Raw genomic sequence first — 7,873 nt, forward strand, 5'->3', positions numbered from 1 at the left:
GATTCGAGATAAGACATTTCCATACCTTTTAATATTTCTTGTAGAGTATTGCACTTATTCATTGTAAATAACAGAAACACTTTCCCGATTTTCGATTGCAACACATAAATATTGGCCGTTTTGTGCAGATTCTACAAATTCTCTTAGAAGAATAGAATAAGATGTCTTTTAGATCTCACAATATTCTTAAATCAAGAATATTTTGAACTTGCTAGAAATTTGTATCTAAATCCTTCTGAGAAAATTAATGAGATAGCACCAAGATTATTTGAATCTAGATTTTCGAATTTTCTATTCAAGATTAAAATATGCTTCTTTTCAATAATAAATATGATTGTCGCTATAGCGATCTTATTTTATGATAGATTAAAGAGTAATAGCATTAAGTCCAGAAATCTTTTCTGTGGGTGCAGCATCATGGGTTCCATCCGTGGAAATCCTGATGATGAAAAAGACGCTGTTACTATTGGTACATACTTTTCTTCCATGTATCAGGTGTGTGCAAGTGTTTCATTTTCTTGCACATTTTGGTTTAGATGTATAAATACGAGTCATCAAAAATTTCTTGGTTTTAAGATTTTTCGAAATTATTAAATATCGAATTTTGCGAAAAGGGATTTTTTTCAGCGTCTACGAAAGTACACCCTCAGAAAGGATTTCTGATAACAAGACGAAAAATATTCTTGACTAATTTAATCGTATTACAAGTATAAAAATATGAAAATAAAACAATTTTTATTTAAATCAGTAATTTCTATTCTTCTCTCTCGAATTAAATAAGATTGTCTCTTCAGACAAGAGTAACATGTACAATTTATGCTTATATATTCTTGTATGTAGAATAATTTGATATTAGCGCCACTTTATAGTAGGCTTTGTCGATGTCGACGCATCATTTTCTCACAGTCGCTCGTCGACTCGGCGCTTCTGCGTCCTTTATTCGGATAAAACGGCCAATATTTATGTGTTGCAATCGAAAATCGGGAAAGTGTTTCTGTTATTACAATGAATAAGTGCAATTCTCTACAAAAATATTAAAGATATGGAAATGTAAGTAAGTATTACAATACTACTAAGAATAGATTCGAGATAAGACATTTCCATACCTTTTAATATTTCTTGTAGAGTATTGCACTTATTCATTGTAAATAACAGAAACACTTTCCCGTTTTCGATTGCAACACATAATATTGGCCGTTTGTGCAGATTCTACAATTCTCTTAGAAGAATAGAATAAGATGTCTTTTAGATCTGACAATATTCTGAATCAAGAATATTTTGAACTTGTAGAAATTTGTATCTAAATCCTTCTGAGAAAATTAATGAGATAGCACGAAGATTATTTGAATCTAGATTTTCGAATTTTCTATTCGAGATTAAAATATGCTTCTTTCAATATAAATATGATTGTCGCTATAGCGATCTTATTTATGATAGATTAAAGAGTAATAGCATTAAGTCCAGAAATCTTTCTGTGGGTGTAGCGGAGGGTTGACAATCGTCGTGTACCAGTTATAAAGACACTGGTCACGTAATCGCGTAAACTATGTCTAAACAAAACAGGAGGACAAAACAGTTTAATCAAACAAGCTTGGAGTTATGATCGATGCCAATGGTAAGTATGAAAATGGAAGGCCAAGCGATAATCAATGGTTACATCGCGATTAATCCGTGCACCCTCAGAAAGGATTTCTGATAACAAGACGAAAAATATTCTTGACTAATTTAATCGTATTACAAGTATAAAAAATATGAAAATAAAACAATTTTTTATTAAAATCAGTAATTTCTATTCTTCTCTCTCGAATTAAATAAGTCTTCAGACAAGAGTAACATGTACACATTTATGCTTATATATTTTTGTATGCAGAATAATTTGATATTAGCACCACTTTGTAGTAGGCTTTGTCGATGTCGACGCACCATTTTCTCGCAGTCGCTCGTCGACTCCGCGCTTCTGCGTCCTTCATTCGGATAAAACGGCCAATATTTATGTGTTGCAATCGAAAATCGGGAAAGATTTACAATAAATAAGTGCAATACTCTACAAGAAATATTAAAAGATATGGAAATGTAAGTAAGTATGTACAATATACTTACTTGAGAAATAAGATTCGAGATAAGACATTTCCATACCTTTTAATATTTCTTGTAGAGTATTGCACTTATTCATTGTAAATAACAGACACTTTCCCGGTTTTCGATTGCAACACATAAATATTGGCCGGTTTGTGCAGATTCTACAAATTCTCTTAGAAGAATAGAATAAGATGTCTTTTAGATCTGACAATATTCTGAAATCAAGAATATTTTGAACTTGCTAGAAATTTTTATCTAAATCCTTCTGAGGAAATTAATGAGATAGCACGAAGATTATTTGAATCTAGATTTTCGAATTTTCTATTCGAGATTAAAATATGCTTCTTTTCAATAATAAATATGATTGTCGCTATAGCGATGTTATTTTATGATAGATTAAAGAGTAATAGCATTAAGTCCAGAAATCTTTTCTGTGGGTGCAGCATCATTGGTTCCATCCGCTGGAAATCCTGATGATGAAAAAGAGCGCTGTTACTTATTGTACATACTTTTTCTTCCATGTATTAGGTGTGTGCAAGTGTTTTCATTTTCTTGCACATTTTCGTTTTAGATGTATAAAATACGATCATCAAAAATTTCCTTGTTTTTACGATTTTCTCTCGAAAATTATTAAATATCGAATCCCTTTGCGAAAAAAGGGATTTTTTTTCGCGTCTCGAAAGTACACCCTCAGAAAGGATTTCTGATAACAAAACGAAAAATATTCTTGACTAATTTAATCGTATTACAAGTATAAAAAATATGAAAATAAAACAATTTTTTATTTAAATCAGTAATTTCTATTTTTCTCTCTCAAATTAAATAAGTCTTCAGACAAGAGTAACATGTACACATTTATGCTTATATATTCTTGTATGTAGAATAATTTGATATTAGCGCCACTTTGTAGTAGGCTTTGTCGATGTCGACGCACCATTTTCTCGCAGTCGCTCGTCGACTCCGCGCTTCTGCGTCCTTCATTCGGATAAAACGGCCAATATTTATGTGTTGCAATCGAAAATCGGGAAAGATTTACAATAAATAAGTGCAATACTCTACAAGAAATATTAAAAGATATGGAAATGTAAGTAAGTATGTACAATATACTTACTTGAGAAATAACATTCGAGATAAGACATTTCCATACCTTTTAATATTTCTTGTAGAGTATTGCACTTATTCATTGTAAATAACAGACACTTTCCCGGTTTTCGATTGCAACACATAAATATTGGCCGGTTTATGCAGATTCTACAAATGCTCTTAGAAGAATAGAATAAGATGTCTTTTAGATCTCACAATATTCTTAAATCAAGAATATTTTGAACTTGCTAGAAATTTTTATCTAAATCCTTCTGAGGAAATTAATGAGATAGCACGAAGATTATTTGAATCTAGATTTTCGAATTTTCTATTCGAGATTAAAATATGCTTCTTTTCAATAATAAATATGATTGTCGCTATAGCGATGTTATTTTATGATAGATTAAAGAGTAATAGCATTAAGTCCAGAAATCTTTTCTGTGGGTGCAGCATCATTGGTTCCATCCGCTGGAAATCCTGATGATGAAAAAGAGCGCTGTTACTTATTGTACATACTTTTTCTTCCATGTATTAGGTGTGTGCAAGTGTTTTCATTTTCTTGCACATTTTCGTTTTAGATGTATAAAATACGATCATCAAAAATTTCCTTGTTTTTACGATTTTCTCTCGAAAATTATTAAATATCGAATCCCTTTGCGAAAAAAGGGATTTTTTTTCGCGTCTCGAAAGTACACCCTCAGAAAGGATTTCTGATAACAAAACGAAAAATATTCTTGACTAATTTAATCGTATTACAAGTATAAAAAATATGAAAATAAAACAATTTTTTATTTAAATCAGTAATTTCTATTTTTCTCTCTCGAATTAAATAAGTCTTCAGACAAGAGTAACATGTACACATTTATGCTTATATATTCTTGTATGTAGAATAATTTGATATTAGCGCCACTTTATAGTGGGCTTTGTCGATGTCGACGCATCATTTTCTCACAGTCGCTCGTCGACTCGGTGCTTCTGCGTCCTTTATTCGAATAAAACGGCCAATATTTATGTGTTGCAATAGAAAATCGGGAAAGTGTTTCTGTTATTTACAATGAATAAGTGCAATTCTCTACAAGAAATATTAAAAGATATGGAAATGTAAGTAAGTATGTACAATATACCTACTTAAGAAATAAGATTCGAGATAAGACATTTCCATACCTTTTAATATTTCTTGTAGAGTAGTGCACTTATTCATTGTAAATAACAGAAACACTTTCCCGGTTTTCGATTGCAACACATAAATATTGGCCGTTTTGTGCAGATTCTACAAATTCTCTTAGAAGAATAGAATAAGATGTCTTTTAGATCTGACAATATTCTGAAATCAAGAATATTTTGAACTTGCTAGAAATTTTTATCTAAATCCTTCTGAGGAAATTAATGAGATAGCACGAAGATTATTTGAATCTAGATTTTCGAATTTTCTATTCGAGATTAAAATATGCTTCTTTTCAATAATAAATATGATTGTCGCTATAGCGATCTTATTTTATGATAGATTAAAGAGTAATAGCATTAAGTCCAGAAATCTTTTCTGTGGGTGTAGCGAGAGGGTTGACAATCGTCGTGTACCAGTTATAAAAGACACTGGTCACGTAATCGCGTAAACTATGTCTAAACAAAACAGGAGGACAAAACAGTTTAATCAAACAAGCTTGGAGTTATGATCGATGCCAATGGTAAGTATGAAATGGAAGGCCAAGCGATAATCAATGTTACATCGCGATTAATCCGTGCACCCTCAGAAAGGATTTCTGATAACAAGACGAAAAGTATTCTTGACTAATTTAATCGTATTACAAGTATAAAAAATATGAAAATCAAACAATTTTTTATTTAAATCAGTAATTTCTATTATTCTTCTCTCTCGAATTAAATACGATCGTCTTACTGTCTTGAGACAAGAGTAACATGTACACATTTATGCTTATATATTCTTGTATGTAGAATAATTTGATATTAGCCCACTTTATAGTAGGCTTTGTCGATGTCGACGCACATTTTCTCGCAGTCGCTCGTCGACTCGGCGCTTCTGCGTCCTTCATTCGGATAAAACGGCCAATATTTATGTGTTGCAATCGAAAATCGGGAAAGATTTACAATAAATAAGTGCAATACTCTACAAGAAATATTAAAAGATATGGAAATGTAAGTAAGTATGTACAATATACTTACTTGAGAATAAGATTCGAGATAAGACATTTCCATACCTTTTAATATTTCTTGTAGAGTATTGCACTTATTCATTGTAAATAACAGAAACACTTTCCCGGTTTTCGATTGCAACACATAAATATTGGCCGTTTTGTGCAGATTCTACAAATTCTCTTAGAAGAATAGAATAAGATGTCTTTTAGATCTCACAATATTCTTAAATCAAGAATATTTTGAACTTGCTAGAAATTTGTATCTAAATCCTTCTGAGAAAATTAATGAGATAGCACGAAGATTATTTGAATCTAGATTTTCGAATTTTCTATTCGAGATTAAAATATGCTTCTTTCAATAATAAATATGATTGTCGCTATAGCGATTTATTTTATGATAGATTAAAGAGTAATAGCATTAAGTCCAGAAATCTTTTCTGTGGGTGTAGCAGAGGGTTGACAATCGCGTGTACCAGTTATAAAAGACACTGGTCACGTAATCGCGTAAACTATGTCTAAACAAAACAGTGAGGACAAAACAGTTTAATCAAACAAGCTTGGAGTTATGATCGATGCCAATGTAAGTATGAAAATGGAAGGCCAAGTGATAATAATGATTACATCGCGATTAATCGTGCACCCTCAGAAAGGATTTCTGATAACAAGACGAAAAGTATTCTTGACTAATTTAATCGTATTACAAGTATAAAAATATGAAATAAAACAATTTTTATTTTAAATCTGTAATTTCTATTCTTCTCTCTCGAATTAAATAAGATTCTCTTACTGTCTTCAGACAAGAGTAACATGTACAAATGTATGCTTATATATTCTTGTATGCAGAATAATTTGATATTAGCCCACTTTATAGTAGGCTTTGTCGATGCCGACGCATCATTTTCTCGCAGTCGCTCGTCGACTCGGCGCTTCTGCGTCCTTTATTCGGATAAAACGGCCAATATTTATGTGTTGCAATCGAAAATCGGGAAAGATTTACAATGAATAAGTGCAATACTCTACAAGAAATATTAAAAGATATGGAAATGTAAGTAAGTATATACAATATACTTACTTGAGAAATAAGATTCGAGATAAGACATTTCCATACCTTTTAATACTTCTTGTAGAGTATTGCACTTATTCATTGTAAATAACAAAAACACTTTCCCGGTTTTCGATTGCAACACATAAATATTGGCCGTTTTGTGCAGATTCTACAAATTCTCTTAGAAGGACAGCATAAGATGTCTTTTAGATCTCACAATATTCTTAAATCAAGAATATTTTGAACTTGCTAGAAATTTGTATCCAAATCCTTCTGAGAAAATTAATGAGATAGCACCAAGATTATTTAAATCTAGATTTTCGAATTTTCTATTCAAGATTAAAATATGCTTCTTTTCAATAATAAATATGATTGTCGCTATAGCGATCTTATTTTATGATAGATTAAAGAGTAATAGCATTAAGTCCAGAAATCTTTTCTGTGGGTGTAGCGAGAGGGTTGACAATCGTCGTGTACCAGTTATAAAAGACACTGGTCACGTAATCGCGTAAACTATGTCTAAACAAAACAGGAGGACAAAACAGTTTAATCAAACAAGCTTGGAGTTATGATCGATGCCAATGGTAAGTATGAAAATGGAAGGCCAAGTGATAATCAATGATTACATCGCGATTAATCCGTGCACCCTCAGAAAGGATTTCTGATAACAAGACGAAAAGTATTCTTGACTAATTTAATCGTATTACAAGTATAAAAAATAAGAAAATAAAACAATTTTTATTTTAAATCTGTAATTTCTATTCTTCTCTCTCGAATTAAATAAGATTCTCTTACTGTCTTCAGACAAGAGTAACATGTACAAATTTATGCTTATATATTCTTGTATGCAGAATAATTTGATATTAGCCCACTTATAGTAGGCTTGTCGATGCCGACGCATCATTTTCTCGCAGTCGCTCGTCGACTCGGCGCTTCTGCGTCCTTTATTCGGATAAAACGGCCAATATTTATGTGTTGCAATCGAAAATCGGGAAAGATTTACAATGAATAAGTGCAATACTCTACAAGAAATATTAAAAGATATGCAAATGTAAGTATATACAATATACTTACTTGAGAAATAAGATTCGAGATAAGACATTTCCATATCTCTTAATATTTCTTGTAGAGTATTGCACTTATTCATTGTAAATAACAGAAACACTTTCCCGATTTTCGATTGCAACACATAAATATTGGCCGTTTTGTGCAGATTCTACAAATTCTCTTAGAAGGACAGAATAAGATGTCCTTTAGATCTCACGATATTCTTAAATCAGGAATATTTTGAACTTGCTAGAAATTTGTATCTAAATCCTTCTGAGAAAATGAATGAGATAGCACCAAGATTATTTGAATCTAGATTTTCGAATTTTCTATTCAAGATTAAAATATGCTTCTTTTGAATAATAAATATGATTGTCGCTATAGCGATCTTATTTTATGATAGATTAAAGAGTAATAGCATTAAGTCCAGAAATCTTTTCTGTGGGTGTATGCACAAAATAACGCG

This window comes from Ooceraea biroi, chromosome 13 (assembly GCF_003672135.1).
Source record: "Ooceraea biroi isolate clonal line C1 chromosome 13, Obir_v5.4, whole genome shotgun sequence".
Lineage (NCBI taxonomy): Eukaryota > Metazoa > Arthropoda > Insecta > Hymenoptera > Formicidae > Ooceraea > Ooceraea biroi.